Source organism: Meriones unguiculatus, chromosome 14 (genome assembly GCF_030254825.1).
Source record: "Meriones unguiculatus strain TT.TT164.6M chromosome 14, Bangor_MerUng_6.1, whole genome shotgun sequence".
NCBI lineage: Eukaryota > Metazoa > Chordata > Mammalia > Rodentia > Muridae > Meriones > Meriones unguiculatus.
This window is the reverse complement of record NC_083361.1, coordinates 27,671,108-27,690,486: the sequence shown is the minus strand read 5'-3', so window position 1 is coordinate 27,690,486 and position 19,379 is coordinate 27,671,108. Positions and strand designations below refer to the sequence as shown.

At 48.8% G+C, this 19,379-nt stretch overlaps 1 protein-coding gene across 6 annotated transcripts in view; it reads left to right on the top strand.

Moving 5' to 3' along the window:
- Window positions 1-19,379, top strand: part of Mical2 (microtubule associated monooxygenase, calponin and LIM domain containing 2) — a 179,683-nt gene that overhangs the window by 17,449 nt on the left and 142,855 nt on the right. The gene's annotated exons all lie outside the window — the stretch shown is intronic.

Sequence of the window (19,379 nt, the reverse complement as noted above, 5' to 3'; positions counted from 1 at the left end):
GGATGTGCACGTCCTCTGGGGTTGGCTGGTGATGACACCCAAGCTTGGCTTTCCCAGTATATCTTGCCTCTTCCCATTGCTGTGGTCAGGATTTTCACATCATTCCAGGCTGTGGCTTCCAATTTCATCCTTTAGCAAAAGTTGGAAGCTCCAACCTCTGGCTTTGGCTATGTCCCCTTCTGTGCCAGGTGATGTTTGTGTCTGGACAGGCCTTCCCCAACTAGTTGTCTGGACTACCCCTGTACACTGGGGTGCTACAGGCAAGTGGCTAGGCATGCTTGCTCATGAGGCTAATGGTGCAGGAAAGGTCAGGACTAGTATGTTTTGGTTCTTTGTTTTTGCTGTCAGACCAGAGATATTATTTTTGGCAACTTTAAAAACTCACCTGAAAGTAGAATTTCTTTTCCTGGGGAGAGTTAAGAGACTCTACTAGAAGGCTTGGGTCAATGTATCTAAAGATAGAAAAGCAGTTTATCTTAGGGTGCTGCCCTAGAAGGTAATGAGACAGCAGAGATAACTTTGTTGAGCTCAGTACCATGAGCCAGGCACTGCAGTCTTTCTACCTGTTAAGTCAGACTCTCCTGGGACAGATAACAAAGAACAAAAACAAACTCCAGCTCCCCGTGGGATTCTGGCAGGTGTGCCTGATCATGTGGTCTGAGACTCCCTTAGAGCTCTTGGAGATTGCAAATCTGTGTGCGTGCCTCTGCGTGTGCCTCTGCGTTTGCCTCTCTGTGTGTGAGTGCTTGTATATGTCTGTGTGTGGAGGCCAGCAGTCTTGGAGTCATTCCTCAAGGTGCCATCAGGCTGTCTTTTGAGACATGAACTCTCGCTGGCTTGGAGCTTGCCAAGTAAGTGAGGCTGAATGAGCCCCAGGGATCTGCTTGTCTCTGCTCCCAGAATACTGGGATTATAAATTCATGTCACTGCGTCTGGTTTGGCATGTGAGTGACGGGGATCAAACTCAGGTCCTCATGCTTTGGTGGCAAATACTGAAGCCACTGAACTATCTCACCAGCTCCCACAATTAAAAAGTTTTAGGCAGAGAGAAGGCATCTTGCCCTGAAACACACTTGGGGTAACTGAAGCTGCTTCTCCTGTCTGTCTTCAGGCAGACCATTCCTATGCAAGGGTGCCATTTCCTGTGACAGCTGGTCAGGGAAGAGAGAGGAGCAGGACAATGATGTCCTTTGGCCATTTTAAGCTCAGGGATCAGTGTCAGCAGAAATGAGCCATGACAGGAGCCCCCAGGCCAGGGAATTAGAATGAAGACAAGAGCTGGGGGAGGCAGAGGCATGAGCTATGTGATTGGTGAGTTGGGCTACGGGTCTCTGTGAGCTTCAGTCTCCTGTCTGGAAAGGGGACCAAAGATCACCTGGCTCTCTGGATGATGGTGTAAGTTGGTTAAGGCCCTACAAATAGGGGAAGTACACTAACAAGGCAATTTCCCTTCCTTTCCTCCCCTCTTTTTCCCTTTTTCTCCTCCAAAGAGCTATATTAGCAATTTTAATTTTGAGGGGTGTGGTACCTCTTTGAATTCAATGAAAACCAACCCCGACCTTCCATCTTTTTCTCCTTCGACTTTTCAGAAACTTCTGACAAGGTCTGAGGCCAGCTTGTTGCCAGGGACCACAGGACCAGGCTGCTCTCTCTTGGTTCTAGCAGCTTCTGTGTCCTGCGAGTACTAGTCCAGGGGCTTGCAAGCAGCCGCCCCTCTCTGCTGTTTACAGACACTTTGCTGCCCTTTGCTTTGCCCTGGCTGCCTGGGTCTTACCAAAGGTAGCTAGCTCTCCTTCCTGGGAAGACTCCGTGGTGATTAAGCAGCCATCTGTTCAGGGCTGCTGTTCATCAGGATTCTCCGTTTAAGGAACAGGAGCTTATGTAAAAGGGAAGTATGTCGGCAGGTGCGGGGGAGGCTCTGAAGAATCCCGCCCCAGGACAAAGAACAGCCGACTGGGCCGTGGTGGTCCGCTCTCTAGTGGTCCCCCGCGACAGGCAGCTCTCAGCTTGCCCCACCTGGCTTAAGGGGTGGCTTGACCTAGGGGGAGCAGATTGCATGCATACTGAGCCTACACCTTGGGCTAAGGGATGGGAGATGGGGTGGAGTCTGTTATGAGAAAATAAGGAAAGAATACTAAATCAGCCCTACCTCTTACTTAGTGACAGTTACCTATCCTAAGGCTCTTGCTTGGTTGGGTAACTCTCTTAGTCTACAAAGTTGACCCTATTTTATGTGGCATGAAACTGAAGCATGAAGGTTAAACAGGTGTGCCCAAGGATGCTCTCTCCTTCTTCTGGGAGGATTATGTCAGGCAGAGGGCTCCAGGTGTGTCCCTCGCCACTCACTCTAACGAGGCAGTGACAATTATGCCACTTCCAAGTGTGTGCTGAGAACTAATGCTGGGCTAAGTCCTTTACCGTATTATCTCATTTAACCTTCAAACCCATCCTAAGGAAGTAGGCTCCAAATTTGGGTCAATTTTAAATTAAAAAAAAATATTTTTTGAGACATGGACTCATGGATCCCCAGCAGGCCTCAAACTTACTATATAGCTGAAGGTGACCTTGGACTTTGGAGACTCCTTCTACCTCCCAAGTGCTGGAGTTCCAGGCAGACCCCACAATGTCTGGTTTTATGTGGTGCTGGGTGTGTCAGGGAAGCATGCTACCAACTAAGATACAGTCTCAGCCTCTAGCACCAGTCTTAGATCAGAAACTGAAGCTCAGAGACTGTTTTTTTTTTCCAGTGCCTTTAACTCTGTTAAAGTCAGGGAACCAGACTGAAAACCCTGAGGCGTTGACTGGGAAACCTTTAAGAGAAAACATTTCTCTGTTTCAATCGGAAGCTCCTGGCTGCCTGAGGTAAATCCCAGACTTGGCTCAAGATCGGAACCCTTGTCCTCTGTCCAGCAGGCTGGCGTGTGGAGACTTCACTCTTCGAATGCCGCTTTGAAGTTGGAACTTGCCTTGACGTTTCTAACTAAACTCCTGGCTCCTGGGCCATCCCATGTTATGGTAGATTCACTCAGGTTCTAGATTCACTCATTCCCCGACCACTTTGCTTAATGGTTCCGGGAACTGAACCCAGACCTTTCGCATGCCAAGCGAGCCACTCTCCCACAGAGACACCAGCCTTTATTCAACACTGATTCCTGAGTGCCCAGAACATTCCAGGCCCAGTCCAAGTTCATAGCTCTTCAGGGAAGACCCTGAATCAGTGAAGCTAGACGTGGAGAACGTCTGAGAGGAAGACCCCTGAGCTGGTCTCCCTTGGGCTTGCCACGCTCTTGGGATCCATGGTGGTACACGTACCACCGCATCAGGTCCACGGGGACCGGAAGTCTCCTGCTTCTTAGATTTTGCCTGGCTTGATGACATCTTCCAGGAAGATGTCATTTCTTCATTCTGACTGATCACAAAGGGAGGCTTTGTGTCAAGGAACAAGTCTGTGCCTGGACTCAGGCTGCTCCACCATGGATCCTAGGATTGCTATAGTTAGTGCTAGGTGAGACTTTGGTTTAAGCACGTGACAAAGTTCTAGCTCTTCCCAGGGCAGGTGGGAGGGTTCGCCAAGGCAGAACATAACCAGCCAGGGAAAAGCCTGTTCCACAGGTAATTCCATGTGCAGTCTATGAACCAACCATGCGTGTCTCTAAAGCCAGGGTCTGTGCACGGCTGGAAGGCATGCTGGTGAGGGAGTCACTGGTTACATTAAGCCCTTTATTTTGTAGATAGAGACACCAAGGTCCCTTGTGGCAGTGGATTCTGGGACCTTCTGGTCAGGTGTAATATGTAGAGCATATCTGGCTGTTGGTCAGAATGTAGGCATTGGTTAGTCTTCTGAGTGGGCACATCGTGCCCAGGCCTTTGGGAATCTGACTAATGTTGCCCTGACCCAGCCATGTTCATCTCCATGCCACTGTGAAGGCAACCCAAGCAGAACCCTTAAAGGGCTCCTCATCTCCCTGCTGTTCTTTATAGATCTCGTGAGCTATAGAGAGCAGGATATGACACCAGGCTTCTTAAACTCCAGTTTCATTGACACCAGACTTCCAAATTCAGAATGTCTTAACTCTCCTACCCCACTGGTCCTAGAAGCTTTCCTTGAGAAGCAGGCCAGTCGTGTTGAGGCCCCTGGCTGCTCTGACTTCTGGCACGAGGCATCAGTACCGAGCCTACAGCTCAGGCCCATAGAATGTAGCCAAAGCAGGCTAGCCTGTTCATTAGTTGGCACAGGCCCTGAGGGCTATGGCATGGTAATGGGTATGATGATGGGCAGGGCGTTAGCTCTTGATCAGGTGACTGCCAGGAACTTACCAGGCTCATGGGATGTGCAAGCTGCACCAGGCCTTCATGTTCAGGGCACCTCAGCTTGGACAGAAGGACTCCTAGTGTGGAGCATATCAGCTTGGGCTTGAGCCCTGCCATGTTGTAGGACCAAGGCCAGTGCCATCCAGATTTCGAAGCCTCAGCCTCTAGTCTGTGTGGAGATGCTGGGATAAAGTGTTTCCTGGCAATGCTGACCCTGTGTGTGGCCAGCACTCAATAAATAGTAAATTTCCTCTCATGAGTGGTGTGAGCAATTTGGCAAGGGATCCTTCCTCTCAGCATTCTAAACATGCCCCTTTATGTGCTAGAAAGAGCATCCATATATGAGAAAGGAGAGAGAGAGATGGGGGGGGAGAGAAGGTCATTTGCTTCTGCAAAGTAAGGATAGATCTCTTATAGACCTCAGATTTCACATCTGTGTCAGTTTCATCCTATTAAAATCTCTGAGACATTTGCATTTTCTTTGAATGTGAAAGTGAATCACTAGATATATTTTATAACTCTGAGCTCTCTCTTCCACACAGGTGTGGAAGCATTTTCTACAGGAACAATCAGGATGTAAGCAAATCTTGTGGGTGGTCGCCGGAAGCTAACATAATGATTTGGCTAGGAAGCAGCCATGCTCAGCTGGCTTGCTTCTGCAGCTTTCTAGTTGATTTGTCCTCTGGGGACCTTTCTACCTTAGCCAATGGGACCAGTAGTACGTCGGTAACTTGTGAAGTTTCATACCAGTTGGACTTGCTTTCATTCTGTCTTGAGCTTTCTCAGTAGACCAAAGCAAACTTAGTGTGAAGACAGTGTGAGGCCCCAGGGTGACCCTCCTTGGAGACATATCTGACTGACTTGTGGGCCTTCAAGCCTCGCTCCCTCCCACTTCTCACTGCCCTTTCTCATTTTCTGCCTCTCCTTCACCCTAGCTCCATTTCCCATGGTTCTGAAACAGTTCATCATGTCCAAGAAAATTCTGTTCCCCTAAGAAGCTTCCTTTGCCTCTCAGGAGTGGTTGGTAAATTTCCTGTCTTGCCATGGTGCTCAGACCCACCAGTATGGTGTCTGAATTTGGCTCTCACCTACCAGCTGAGAGAGACAAGGAGCCCCCATCCACCCTTCCTATCTGAGCTGGACACAGCTCCAGCGCAGTAAAGGTGGGTAGCAGACACTCATTGGCTCAAGGATCTGAGTTCATTTAGGGCTTATGAGCCCTGAAACTCTGTTGCACAGTACTCCACATGAAAGACAGCTCTAATGTAGTCATTTGCTTGTGGCCATGTCTGATATGACAGCTCTCAAGCTGTCAGGGAGCTTGCCCCAGGTCATACACACATAAGGACCAGGCTTCCAACCTTCTGTGTCCTGGGCTCATCTGGCTTCTGCAATATCAACATCTATCAAGAGAGAGGTTATTTAGAACAAACCCCTCATTATCAAAAAGGGAAACTGAGGCCCAGCCTCAGGTTGTAAAGCTAATCAGTGTGGAGTGGCGAATTGGACCATAGACTATAGAGGAGCACTAAGGCCTTCCTCCCATTCCCTGCTGTCTTCTTCTTCACCCCTCTTTTGTGAACTGCACTCTTAGAACATTCTGAAACTCTGTGTGTGCCTTTGCTGGAACTTACAAAGGGCCCTGAGCTGGAGGGACCCAGGGGAAGTGACCTGGTCCCTCTCCCAGGAACACTCAGGACTGAGAAGAACTCAGTATTTTTGAAGGAGGAAGGAGAGTAAGGATCAGGGAAGAAGAACAGGGCCCAGGCCAGGGCTGGGGTGATAGCTGGTGCCATGCTGGCACATTCAGAGGCTGGCTTGGTGGGCACTGCCGACACACAGGGGGACAGAATAAGAGGTGGGCTGGATTCAAGAGAAAGCTGCTATAGAATTCTGATTCCTAGTATTGGGCACAGACCCAGGCAAAGAGGTCCAGACTGACCAGTGTGTGCCAGCCTGAGGATGCCCTGCCCACCACCACTGTTTTCCCTGAAGACACATAGCACCCAGAATACTTCCATGGAGAAGGGTTGGCAGCAAGCAGTCAGTGCCAGCATTGTCTGAAGCAAGTGTGGGGCAAGGCATGTGTGCCTCTCTGGCTAGCTCCTCTCATGTGCCCATGAATTGTCTTGTTTTGTTTCTGAGTGCTCATGTATTCTCCTCCCACACTGCATTATGGGCCTCTCCTGGCTCATTCATTCAATCCAGGCTTGGCACAGGGCCAAGCAAGCTCTGATGTGAACTCCACCCGCCAGCTCTGTCTCTGATGCCAAGTAGAAACATACAATTTGCCCAAATTACAGAGAATGTGATGTTGGCCAAATAGGTACCTTGAATAATTTTCCAAAACATTCCCAGATTACACATTTCTCCAGGGCAGGGAAAGTGTGTGGTGTTGCATGATTATGGCTTAAACTCCCAGTTCACATTGCACTTTGCCATTTACAAAGACCATGCCATCTTCCCCATCAGGCAGGTGAATTCACCCCCATTGTCCAGATGAGAAACTTGCTCTAAGGCAGGCGGCAACCTGTCCAGACAGCATCATCTGAAGGCTGAGCTGGGGCATGGCTCGGAACTCCCTCATCTCTCTTCTCTGTTGGACTCCAGGCATCTCTAAATCCTGGAGGGTCTAGAAGGGCCGTTTGGCCATACATGAATTTTATTGGGCAAGTCAACAGGTCATCGCCCTATGAAGTGTGGAGTTACCAGTGATCTCCTTTTTCACCCAGCCTCACCCCCAAGAACTGGGTCAAGCGTCTGAATAATTAATTCCTTGACCTTGACTCTTCCCTGGAGCGTCCTCCTGCTGCTGCTGCTGAGCAGATCTTTAAAGGCACAGCCTTTTGTTTGTTATCCTAACCTTGAGCTGACCTTGAAACTACTGGCCTGGGATGTTCTTGGTCCAAACAGGTCAGCTCTCTGGTAGGTTGATTTGCTGTCATACTTCCCTCACCAAACTTTCTCTAGACCTTGAGACCAGGGACAGAGAGATAGCATGGGTTTCTTATCTGTTTGGGTCTGTGGAGGGACAGGGAGGCCCAGCTCTCCCTTTTCGCTGACCTCTGATAGCCCCATGAATTTGTGACAAGTGCTGGAGGATGAACAAAGAAAAAGCATGTCAAGGAGCTGGCAAGATGGCTCAGTAGGTAAAGGTGCTTGCCACCAAGTGTGACGATCTGTGTTCAATCCCCCCAGGATCCACACGGTAGAGGGAGAGGGCACATTCCCACAGATTACCCTTTGACCTCTACAAGTGTATCAGAGTGTGTGTACATGTGCACACACGCACAGAATTAAGTAAATATAGGCACACACATATGCATATTGGCAACAGGGTCTCACCATGTAGCCCTGTCTGGCGTCAAACTTCGCAGAAGCCACCTGCATCTGCCTCCTGAGTGCTGGGATTAAATGCGTGTGTCAAAAGCCCGACATACATTTTTTTTCCAAGAGAAAAGAGAACCACATGGAGTCAGGAAGGAATCCATGAGGTGGAGAGACAGTTATCAGAGCATCTCCCAGGCCACTTACTCCCTGAGTGGCATTAGGGTTGTATTTCTCAGCATCTGCAGCAGATCTTCTGGCCTCATTATAGACACTTGAGGTCAACAGAGTTAAACGGAAAGACCAGTGGGCTGAGATCCAGAGATCCACGTGTGAGCCACTGGCCCCAACTTGGTTGCAGGACTTTGGGCAAGTCAGGGTGTTCTACCTTGACAAATGAGGAAGATCTGGGGGGTGGAGAGTATGCTAAAGGAGCCTCCTAGGCCTCAGGGGTCCTCAGTGCCCACTCTTACTCTGCCTTCTCTGCCCATCACCTCCTCCTCCAGTGAGGATAACTCGTTTCTGTAAACACTTCTCTCCCGGCCTACATAGCTCTGCCATGTCTCCTGGCTCCACCAGGCTTATGCCCCGGCTCAGATAAGAGCAGCCTGTTGTTGCCCTGGTCTCATGCCAGGCTACATGGGGGACTCCAGCTTGGAAGTGGTGCCGGAGCTATAAGGAGAGAGACTGGTTGGTAGACAGGCATGGGACTGGGAGAGGATGTTGCATATCCAAGTTTTTACTGTCCCAGCTTCCCATACTCTGCTAGTATTGAGCAGGGAGTAGTAAAAAATGTTCTTAAGAATATGGTCTCACTGGACCTGGTGGCTCAGGCCTGTTATCTCAGCTGCTCAGGAGCCTGAGGCAGGGGGATTACAAGTTCAAGTCCTGATGAGGCTACAGTGAATTCAAAGCCACCCTGGGTGATTCAGTGAGAACATACCTCAATATAAAATAAGAAGAGGGCTGCATAGTGGTACGTCCCTAGCATGGGCAACGGTCCTAGGTTCAAATTCTATTGATGACCACCACCAAATAAAGAAATAAATTTACATCCTGAAGAGTGGCCAGACTTTGTGTCCAGGGCTTAGGGGTGACATTTTGCAGCAGTAAAAGTAGAGACCTTTGGTAAAGCAGTGCATAGCTTAGCTGGACAGGTAACGCAGAAGGGAAAAGACTCGGGAAGGAACCTGTCACTAAGATCTGCAGTTGTATAGAGTGTTTGAGCTGGAGAGGACTTACAGATAGTCTAACCTAGTCTCCACTTTTGTGATTAGGGAACCCAGGGCCCAGGGACAAGACTGAAACAATCTCAGGAAACAAGCTAGTGGCAGGAGTGAGAAAGGGGAGGGACATCTCCTTGTCCCCAAAACCATGTTCCTCTCTCATATGAGCTCAAACTCCAAGTCGTCCACTTGTCTCTTTGACCCTAAACTCGGCTGTCTAAGGTGTCAGCGGGGCCCCTCCTTGATTGTTTATTGAGGCCTAATAAAACTTGGGCACAGCAGTGTGGAGAGGTTGAACTGCTTTGGGTCTGTCTGAGGTGTACTTTGCACCTAACAATGCTGAGTCAGCAGGATTCTGTTCTGCGGTGTGTCTTGGGGTGGAAGGTCAATTCTGAAGACAAGAAGTGAAGGGAATGGCGCCCAGCTTCAGCCCTGGTGGTCTCTTGTGGGCTTGTCCTTTGGCTAACAACTGCATGGCTGGGTTGCGAGGCAGCCTTGTTCTGGGGCAGGACTTGGCTCAGTCTGTGCAGGCTCAGGGAGGGACTATTGTGATGGGCTCATTGAACCAGGCAGGGGCGTCTCACGCTTCCGAGGACTCCTCAGTCTGACTGAGTGAGGATGGAGGGTCAGAGGGAGGGGGAGGGCCTGTGCTGTGCTCCTTCTGTTGGATGGGCCCTGGGTTTGCACATTTTCCCTCCCTTGCTTGTCCCCTCCTCCCATGGGGACTGAAGGAGAATTAGGAGACTGTGGGGCAGAGCAGAGGGTTGTCCAAGCAAAGGGTAGGGTGGGAAGGAGCTCATTCTGCATTTGGAGCTGAAGAGGGCTGTAAGTATGTTTTCTCCCTAGCCGAAAGTACAGGGAGTGCAACACCAGCTGAGCTAGGCTGTCGAGGCTTTTCAAAACATCACTGTGAGAGACCCTAGAGGCCAGCGTCAACCCCACAGACTTCTCCATGCAGCTGGAGTCCCATGCCTGTGGAGTATAGAGTGGGCCCCGGCAGTTTGATTCATTTTCTACTCTTTGGGTCTCTTGCGGTGAGAAAGTAGTTATTGATAAGGCAAAGACAGTGAGGTGGGACAGCCCACACTGAAGTTCATACTTAAAATGTCTTGGATTCCTTGTGTCAAGTAAGCTGAGGGCAAACATCCTTGGGAGTTCATGACAGACTGTCCCTCCTGGAACTGCCACATTCCAGACAGGGCCACACCATCATCCAGCAGGAGCTGGGGCATGGCTGGGAAAACTATTTTTTACAAAAAAGGCCAATAAAAATATATGATAATTTATAAGGCAAAATTACCCAGCAAGCAGATTATTAGTCATGAGGCCAAACTAAAAATTAAAGAAAAATCCAGATCTTTCCAGTGGAGAGAGGAATGAGGACAAAGAGTCCCTCAAGAATTCTTCCCTCTGGCACAGGTCTCCCCTCAATATCTTGCTGAGGTCTACCTCCAGGAAACCAGTTTTAGAGACTGACAATTGAACTCTTGTTAAGTGATTCGGAGTCTGAGACTTTCGTGGCTTCCTTTCAAGAGATGCATCCTCGCCTCTGGACTTTTGCTTGTTTTCACTTTCTTTGCAGTTCTAGGGGATGGACCCGAGAACACAGGGCCTTGAATATGCTGTGTGAATCTTCTGAGCTAATCTCACAGCCTTTGGTGGTTTGAGGCAGAGTCTCAAGCTGGCTTTGAACTTGCCTTCCTCCTCTGGGATCCTGGGCATGTGGCTCTAGGCCTAATTCAATAGCCCTGAGTTTCATATCTTGTTGAGGAACTGCAACTGTGCATTGTTTCTGAGACAGTTCTGCTATTTTAGTGCATGTGTCTTTCAGAGCAGGAACCCCGATACCAAGGACAGAGGTCAGCACCTCCTTTGAGCCAACACAAATGCATTATGTCTCCTCCCACCATGGAAAATCCATCCTTGGTCCCACCTCTGTGGTCCCTTTCCCTGTGGTGGAGTTGGGGGATGGGGGTGGACACACTGAAAGCTGCTTCAACCCAGCAAATGTCAAGATATTTGCTGAGTTTGGTTCCAGCTCAGGATCCTAAGACAGTTGCCCCTCCTCCATAGTCTTTGTTGCTCTTAGCTACCGGCCTTGTAGCTACTTGACTTCCAAACTCCAGTACTCAGCATTGGAAGATGCATAAGCCTGTCCAGTAGCACTGTCCTGTAGACTCAGGTCACAGTGAGTGGATTCCAGGCAGGCATTCCACCCTATCTGATGGCCGCTTTTGCTTTAGTTTATTTAACCTAATTGGCTTTTTAAGTCTTTGGGGAAAATAGTTCTCAGTGACTTCCATTTCCCTGCCCAGGAAGGGAGTAGGCCACTGTTACCTCTGTCTGTTTGTTTGTATTTGTCTGTCTGTCTGTGTTTGTCTGTCTCTTGTGTCTCTGTCTCTCTCTCTCTCTGTGTCTCTCTCTGGCTCTGTCTGTCTGTCTCTCTCTCTCTCTCTCTGTGTGTCTCTCTGTGTGTCTCTCTGTCTCTCTCTGGCTCTGTCTTCCTCTCTCCTTCTCAGATTTTTGCAATGCCTGCTAACAATAGCATAGTACATTTCCCATAGGCAGGGAGCTTCTCGGCCCTGGTGAAGGGAAAGAGGACTTTCTCAGAGCTGAAATGTCTCGTTTGTTTGTATATGATCTGCTTGCTTTCCTGGGTTTGTGACTGGGAACTGTTATCACACTACTTGGCACATCATCACCACTGTTTTTTAAGATGGATGGATGAGCATATGAATGAATGTCTGATTTAACTGATGGGTAGAAAGATGGATGAATGAATGAGTATATGGATGAATGGATAGGTCTGTGGATGAATGGACAGTTAGATGAATGAATGAATGAATGAATGAATGAATGAGTGGATGAGCAGCAAGCAAAGCTCTCTTCCTTCCAGCAGAAGCATAAAGGAAGTGAACAAGTCTTGACCGAGTTGCCTACCTGCTATCTACGATCCAGAATATACTCTGGGAGAAACCCATTTAGTTCTTTAAGTAAAGAACCAAATATGTATGATAAAGCTGCTTCCTAGGAAGTGCCAGGGCAGGGCCACTAACCTTTGAGCCATAACACCTCAATACCTTGAGTCCTGTTTTCAGGGTTTAAAACAAACACCAACGGCAGATACATAGCTCTGAAACTGCTGGCCATGGCAGAGGAGGGTAGAGTCCATTCTGGCAGCTCCCTTTGCTTGTTCAACCCACAGGTCTAGATGCCCTCCTGCTGCACACAGGTCATAGGAACCTGCCCATGGGAGTGCTTGCTGTCTCCATTGTCTTGCATAGAGGATTTCACACCGGTACCCTAGATGCTGCCCTTCCAACATACTGACATGCTGGTAGGCTTTAAGCCACCCAAGAGTCCCTCTGACTCAAAAAGGGACTACCAGTCTGTGCAGATGGCCTCACCTGCTCATAAAGGCCGGATGAAGTGTGTGGGCCCTATATAAAGATGAGAGGGAAGGTGTGGCCAGCTGCATGACTACCTGGGTGGACATTTAATGGAAGGAACAGACAGGTACTTCCCCTCCCCCTGGCCTCAGCATGTTCACAGAGGCCACCTGACTGCTAAGATCCATGAAGATGCTATTTATATCATTAGTTACATCAGTGATGGTGTCAGCAGCAAAGCCATGGACTCACACATCAGAAAACCAAACTAAAACTGAACGGCTGCAACCCAAATTTAAAAATTTAGAGGTAAAAATAGTACATCCTGAGAGCAATTTTATTGGGATTTTTTTTTTTTCTGAGACAGGGTTTCTTTGTGGAGCCTTGGCTGTCTTGGACTCACTTTGTAGACCAGGCTGGCGTTGAACTCCCAGCCATCTGCTTGTGTATGCCTTCCTGAGTGCTGGGATTACAGGTGTGTGCCACCTGTAACTTTCTAAACGTTGATGGAGTGCTGGCAGGGCACTCAAAAGTGAAGTGGGCACTCTGGGAGGAGAAAGGATATGGATGGCATCTACCTTTTCCTTAAGATATGTCCATGCCAGTTATGCAGGCAAGATGATGAGCATCCAGTGATGCAATGAATTCTGGTAAAGGAAGGTCCAGTAGCTTGGTCTCTGCCCTCTGTCCTAGTTCCCTGCCCGACTGAGTCTTCGGAAGAGAGTTGGGTGTGTTGTCTTGTTCACCTGGCACCGATAGCCTACGGTGGTTCTGGCGCAGCATAAGTTCTCAGTAAAGGAGACGGGGAACTCAGTGAGGCTGCTGGCCTTCAACACTGGCTATTGAGCAAAAATCTCTAGAGAGTTAAAAGCATTTCACCTCCAGAACATCAACCTCTGAGTTCCTCTCTGGGGGTAGCCTAGGATGCTAATTTTGGGTCACTCCGTGGGGAATCTGCTGGCCATTCCCCAGCCTTGGTGACTCTAGCATGGAACTGAGGAGTTAGAAGTCAGAGGGAAGGTAGACAAGAAGAGGATCACTTTTGCCTCTGAACATTCCAGCTCTCTTCTCAGCAGCTGGGAGTCAGGCCCTTTGTCTCGCAGCTGTGTGGTCATGTGTCATGGCGGCCACCTCTGCTGCAGCTCTAACTATGTAGCTTCCACAGGAAGGAGCCTCGTAGGTCTAAAGCCAGTGCTGTGACTCTGTGGGGCAGGAGAAGGGAGGCAAGCAGAGGTCTGATGGGAATACTGAATAGGCATTACAGAGTGAGATAGAGAGACTTCAGGAACCAAGCCTGAAAAAGAGGAGGGTTCTGGTGTAGTGGTGCCCCGGAGAACCCGGGGACCCACCAAAGGTGTGGGGACTCCCGCTCCTTTCCGAACAGTAATATTCTAAGCCATCATGTACCCTGAGAGTCACATGGTGCTTCTGATTTGATTCGCTCCTTACACAGCTTTTATCAAGCGCTGCCAGAGACACAGATGTCAGGCACTGAAACAGGCCTCTGGCCTCAGTAGATCACTGCAGTTGTGTGTGGGAAAGATTCCCGTGAACCTCCACAGGGTACAGTGTGGGAGAGATGGGAGGAGGGCCAGTAAGTAGTCTTCAAAGAACGGCATTGCTAGGAATACCACCTGCCCAGGCATCTTGCTGCTTTATCCTCAAGGAACCCAGCCAGGCAGGACTGTTATTATCCCCATTTTATGGATGAGAAAACTGAGGTTCAAAGAGATTAGGCAACTCGTCCTGGCTCACACACCTAGTAAATGGCGACTTGGGATTTGCCACCAGTCTGCCTGACTCCAGAGTCCGCACTGTGATCCATGATGCTCTGTTGCCTCTGCTGGTGAGTTAGTTGCTTTTTCTCATTGCTGTGATCGAATGCCCAAGAAGAAGCTAGCCCAGGGAAGAGAGGTTCACTTTGGTTCATGGTTTAAGGGATTACAGTCTGTCATTGTGGGAAGGCACGATGTTGGGTGCCTCTGTGGCTGTGGAAACTTACAGCAGCTGTTTGTTCATATCAGCAGACCAGAAAACAGGGGGATGGGAGAGGAAGTAGAGCCAGGTTGTAAACCTAATTTCCCCTACACCCCATGTGACTCACTTTCTCCAGCTAGATCCAACTCCTAAAGGTTCAACAACTCCCAGAACACATAGGAGGCTCAGTGTTCAAACACATAAGCCCTTGGGGAATTCCGCATCTAAGCAGTAACCAGAGTTAGGATGAGAGCTGCAGACAGAGGGGGCTGCACCATTAGGACCTCAGGATAGGCGCAAAGAGGACTCCCATATGTTAGGGAGCTGGGGCTGGGGAGTGACGAGGGGCAGGCAGGAGGTAGCCCAGGCTGGTGAGCTCTGTTCAGACCTACTGGATGTTGGCCTCCATCCTGTCTTTACAGCTGAAACCTGTGAGGCAGCAAAGCCTCCTGGGTTGCAAGTTGCAACCAACAGTAACAATGCATTTCTGATAGCTTTCTCCAGCAACAGTCTGACGTCTGGGCTGGGAGGTGACAGATATTGATAAGGGGACTTTGAGTGTTCCAGCGAGTGGATGGGAACCAGAGCCCTGGGTAAGGACAGGAGCTGTGAACAGGGCTGCAGAAGAGGCAGGACTCAGCTGGCCTGCACTGCAGGATGAGGGGAAAGGAGGGGGACACTGACTCCAAGGATGCGGCACCAGGGTCTGCTGTAGAAGGGGGACAGGTGCCAGGGGACCGGAGGCAAACAGACCACACTGCAGCTTTCTGCAGGGCCAAAAGAGATCCACGTGTCAGCTCTCACCAGCGAGTCATTGGGATGTCGCCATTGGTGGGACTAGAGAAGGGCTGAGGGCCTAGAGGGCAAGGGTCAGAACTTTCTCTTTCAAGGGCAGTTGAGAGAGAGGACTTTGCCAAAGATGGGAATCACAAACAGACCAGCAAGATAAGGCGGGATAAGTGGCCGTAGAAACAGAGAGCGGGTGATGACATGGGGCCTGATGCGTGGGGTGTGACCAGAAACCAGAATGTGGCAGGGGAAGGGTGGGAGGGATGTGAGGGAGTGACCTTGAACGGGAACATTGGCTGCGAAGTGAAAACGGGAGGATATGATTTGGCCTCTCTGGGAAGAGAAAGTTCAGTTCTAACAGTGACAGACTTGGGGCATCTACGGAGGAGTGTCGTCATAACGATAACTCCACACAGCAGAAGGCAACCCAAATCATATGCGATAAGTGTTTGGAGGAGGAGGTGGAAGGCGGACGATTCGGTGAAGAGGCACTTTCTTCCAAATGGGGGGAAGCCTGGTGGGTAGAATGTCAGGTGCCACGAAGCGGTAAGAGGGCAAAGTGAGCGTGACTCTGTGGTCAGCCTGAGGCTTCTAGCCTGGTGCTGCACACACTGTAAACAGGTGTGGAAATCTGACCCTGGTCTCTAGCGCGCACACACACACACCCCATCTTTCAACTGAGCACGGGGATTTTCCTTCCCAAGGCCCAGATTCAGCAAGCCAAATGCAAAGATTTACCTGGGGGGTAACTTGGCAGTGGGCCGGGGCAGAAGCTTCGTGGAGAGTGTCCACCAGCCCTCATACTTCAGCAGAAGGTTGGCCCCCATGCTCCAGACAGAATGCCTGGTCTGTGGAGGGGAAAGCCACCCCCAAGCCTGGTGTCCACGTGACACTTACCAGGCACGACAGGGCAGCCGGACTCTGAAAGAAAGAAGTCGGTTCATTTTCACAGGAATTCTGTGCTGTTTGTGACCCGCTCGAGGGAGAGTTGAGTGGCTCAGAGACCCACGTTTCTTTCAGTCCCGTCACATAGGCTTGTAGGGTCTTGGGAATTCAGTAGTTGAGGTATCACGGAAACCAAGGTAGTGAACTAGCTTGTCTGTCTCAGCACCCTGCTCTATGACATCCTCAAATGGGGGAAAGGACGTGGGTTTTTAAGAGAGTATACAGGCTTACTTCTGCAGTTCAAACAACTTTTCAAGATGCTGAGGTCCTGATACATGGTTAAATATAAAATGGCAAAACAGAATGTTATTGGACATTTGTCTATGTATTAGCCATTTTCTTTAAAAATTATTTTAATTATATAATTAATATATATATTTTTTTCTTTTCTTTTTTTTTGAGACAAAGTTTCTCTGTGTAGCCTTGGCTGTTCTGGAGTTGCTTTTACAGACCAGGCTGGCCTCAAACTCACAGATATCTACCTGCCTCTGTCTCCCCAAGTGCTGGGATTACAGATGTGCACCACTGTACCTGGCTATTTAAAAATTTAAAGTATCTATTTAATATATAAATATACATTTAAGATTTATATTTAATATTAATTTTATATATTATAAAGTTATATAATTTTATAAAAATATAAAATTATCTATTTTTCCTTTCCTCTCTCCAACTCTTCTCATGCCCCTTCCACCAACCCCTCGCATGCCCCTCCCTTCCTCTCAAGTTGATGGTCTCTTTTTCTTTGATTATTATTGTGAATACATATATGCATAAATACAGAAATACAACCCGCTGAGTCCATTTGGTATTACTTGTGTGTCTGTGATTTCAGGCTGACCACTTGTTATTCGAGGACCGGTTACGGAGCTCATCCCTGAAGAATAACAGTTCTCTCTCCCTTAGCGCCTGCAGTTCTAGGTCTAGGGTGAGACCCTGCGAAACTTCCTCCACTCGTGTTAGCTCGTCTGTTGATGTTTTCATTGCTCAGGTCCTGTTTAGGCAGCCGTATTGTTGCAGCATCATGGCTTAGCATTTCAAAGAGACACAATCTCACGGCAGACTTCTTGGTCCTCTAGCCCTTACAACCTTTCTGCCCCCTTTCCCAAGATGCTCCCTGAACCTCGGGCACAAGAGTGTAGATATAGCCACTATACCTGAGAAGCCCACAATCAGTTGATCTCTGCGTTTTGACTCACTATGGATTCCTATAATGGTCTCTGTCTGCTGCAAAGAGAAGCTTCTTTGATGAGGACTGAGACCTACACTTACCAGTACCTATAAGGATAGGATTTAGAATGTAGTTGGGAATTATGCTGGTTTAGTGACGTGATTGATGACGGTAGGTTCTTTCGAAGACCCATGTTCTCACTAGTCCGAGATAGCTGGCTAGATTTCTAGCACCAGGCATAACTTTCCTCCCACTGAGCTGACCTTATGACCCATTAGAGAGCTGTTGGTTACTAGCATGATATGAGTGTCACTATTGCATTTTTAGGGGTATTTTGCCATGCTGATGGAAGTTGTGGTTCACAGGCAAATTAGCCCTTTTAACATCGCTATAACAAAATGTACCTATCAGAAACAGTTCAAAAGGAGAGATTTATTTTGTCTCCTGCTCTCAGAAGGTTTTCTCACAGCTTATACTTGAGAAGTAGAGCGATGGAGTGAGGATGAAATGCCTTAGTCTGTGTTAGCAAGGACACGTGGCAGGGGCCATTCACATCCCCATGGAGCAGGAAGTAGAGAGAGCAGGGCATGACTTTCAAAGACTCGCTCCTGATGACATACTTCCCTCAGCCAGGCCCCCGCTCTTCAGTGTTTGACAGAATCCTAAAACAGCACACGCAAGGGGCAAGCGCTCAAGCCGTAAACCAGTGGGACATTTCAGATACAAACCATGCAATACCTGGTGACATAAGAAGGATGTAGATTCCCACATGATCAGCATTCTTGTTGGAGGAAATGCTTTCTGATGACATCATGCCTGCTGATACCTATTGTATGATATCATACAATATGATAACATATTGTGTATGTTAAGGTGATATTTTCTGCCTGGCAAATAAATCCTTATGTTCAATGACTTCATAAAAGGCTTTTTTTTTTTCCTCCCAAGTGGACATCCAAGCTGGGTCTGTGGCTTTAAACTACGTCAGCATATACTTCCTAGGGCTGTGGTGCCCTGGAAAAGAAAGAAGAGCAAACAGAATCTTGGGATGAAGTGGGGCATGTATGGGTCAGCCCTCAAAGTGCTGTAAGTCCCTCCTGCTCATGCTCCTGAAGGGGATCCCTGGTCACCAGGGTTCCCACAGCTGCAAGGAATAGCCCAGAAGAAAGGCGCCACCAGGCTGAAGTTGGCTTATCTCTGCCATGCCCATCATCATTAAAATGCCTTGTCTGAACTGAGTGTTTATGGTTGTGTTAGTCACTATCCTCTTTGGACTCTTTACCAAGCTCTGATTACCTCAGATCCTGGCGTTTTAGAGTTGATGAAGAAAGGGTGTGTGAGAGCATCAGGCATCCTAGGTCTAAAGGCATCTAGGTCTTTGACTTGGTGTGCAAGGTAGTCTGTGTACCTGTAGCTCTGTGAGCTTTGTGTAGGAACATTATGGGAATGGTGCCTAAGAATACGCTTTTGAACTTGCTTGTGGGGCCTCCAATGAAAACCTGCCTACTCAGGCCCTGTGACCTTCACCTTCAGCAAGCTGCTGACTTCCACTCCTTTGAAAACTGAGCGTGAGTATGTAACAATGCCAATGGTTTGTTACAATAATTAACTACTTCAATACACATTGGAGCTATTAACACATTGCCCCATACTGCGCTGATGCTCATTAAATGCCAGCAATTATCTTCTCAGAAAGTGGACACTCACTCTTTCATTCCTACTGTGTGGAGAGGGCCTTGTGCTGGGTGCTAGAAGCAGGGATACAAGCATGTCACTGTGGTAACCGACTGTGGGCAAGGCAGCTACAGGGTGCTGTGGAGACTCTGTGGGAGGGTGCCCACCCATTTGGGGAAGACGCTGGGGTGAGGGATGTCTGAAGGAGAGTAGGCTAGGAGCACAAGAGTTACAGGATGAAGATGTGCTCAGGTGTGCTGCCCAGCCGAGGGCAGCAAAGCCTGGTATGTGATGGAACCCACACTGTCTTATGGAAAAGAAGCTTCTTTGCATGACAGTAGGACTCTGATGAGTCAAGAGGACTCACAGGTAGTTCCTTTAAAGTAGTTGTTAGTCAATGAAAAATATGCTGAGCCTCGATTGAGGGACAGAGCTGCAATAACACAGCCAGTGTTTGCACACACTGGAGACTGTATACAGTTCTAGGCGGAGCCAGACGCAGCTCCAGATCGCTTTCAAGATTCTGCTCATGCAGGCACGAATGTCTCCTCGTTAGAGGAGCAGTCCCAG